This window comes from Sinocyclocheilus rhinocerous, unplaced genomic scaffold (genome assembly GCF_001515625.1).
Source record: "Sinocyclocheilus rhinocerous isolate Xijiao unplaced genomic scaffold, SAMN03320098_v1.1 scaffold3040, whole genome shotgun sequence".
Classification (NCBI taxonomy): Eukaryota; Metazoa; Chordata; class Actinopteri; order Cypriniformes; family Cyprinidae; genus Sinocyclocheilus; species Sinocyclocheilus rhinocerous.
Genome location: NW_015656614.1, coordinates 27,670 through 28,993, shown reverse-complemented (window position 1 = coordinate 28,993; position 1,324 = coordinate 27,670).

Genomic DNA, 1,324 nt, shown 5'->3' with positions numbered 1-1,324 from the left:
TCCTCGCTCTTGCAAAAAAACTCAACCCTAGATGTGGTCCACTGGTTTTTGAGAGCACATTGGCAGGGAAAACACTACTAGCATTCAAAATTTTGACGTGGATTATATATTACAATTTTGTTCTGAGCAGTTTACACTTACACAATGTCATGTCCCTGCCAACTGATTGGCAAATGTTAATGTACCTTCACACGAGGCTGACTGCAGTCTTCCCTCTCTCGTTCCCCGTCGAGAGAGGAGGTGACGGGGAGGTAATTGAAGCGGGAAGAGTTATTCTGCTAACTGCTGGTGTGTGGCGAGGATGTCATGCCGTGTTTCTGTGCTGCTGGCTGTCATGCTGACGGCTTCAAAAATGAAAGAAACTGAAGGAAAGAAGTCCTCCGTCTCACTGACCTTCATATATAGGAAGTCAATTGAATGATTTAGCTCAGTTGGAAACCTTGGATTTTTGCGATGTAGAGTTCATTAGCTGCATGTACTTCATTAGTCTGAGCTTTGCTTTTTGATTGCTAGCTGAAATTTAAGCCTAATTTGTGCTTTGGGGGGAAAAAACTGAACTGTACAATAAGAAGTGGGGTCATCAGGTTTAATTAATGCCAAGTGCACACAAGGCAGGAGGTTGTTGCCTTGTTACATTAGATCCTTTTTACCCTATTTCAACCATCTATCTTAAATTCATTTGTTTACATATAATCAATTATTTATTCTTATTTGGCTAATTTTATTTGCATTTTTTTAAATTCACTTATTCATATTTATCTAATTATTTAACACTTATTTATTCTTATTGGTATTTATTAGTTCCTTATTAATTTACAAATTTTATTTTATTTATTAGTTTTTTTTATTTATTCACTTATTTATTTGTATTTATCCATTCATTTATATTTAGAATTTATTCTATTTATTCTTTCTTGTAATTATTCATAATTATTATTTACTACTTGATTTACTAATTGTATTTTTTCATTTAATTTGATTTATTTTTCTATTTATATACAATTTAATTATTCTTGCTGATATTAATTACTTAGTTTTATCTCTTTTATTTCTATTTATGAATTTTTATTTAGTCAGTCTATCAATGAATGTGCTTAAAACTACATTAATACATTACCAGAAGGCCTTATGGGTAATACTCCCAGTCTCAGCAACAACAGTGTGTTAAACCAGTAAGTTTTGTTTTGTATGGTCACTAAGAGCTCTATGTGTGTACTTTTGGAATCATTTTGAGTTAGTTAAAATTCTTTGGCTTCCAAATTCAATAGTTGATTTTATTTTATTTTTTTCCATTAGTGTTATTTTTGCTTTTTTTTTTTTTTTT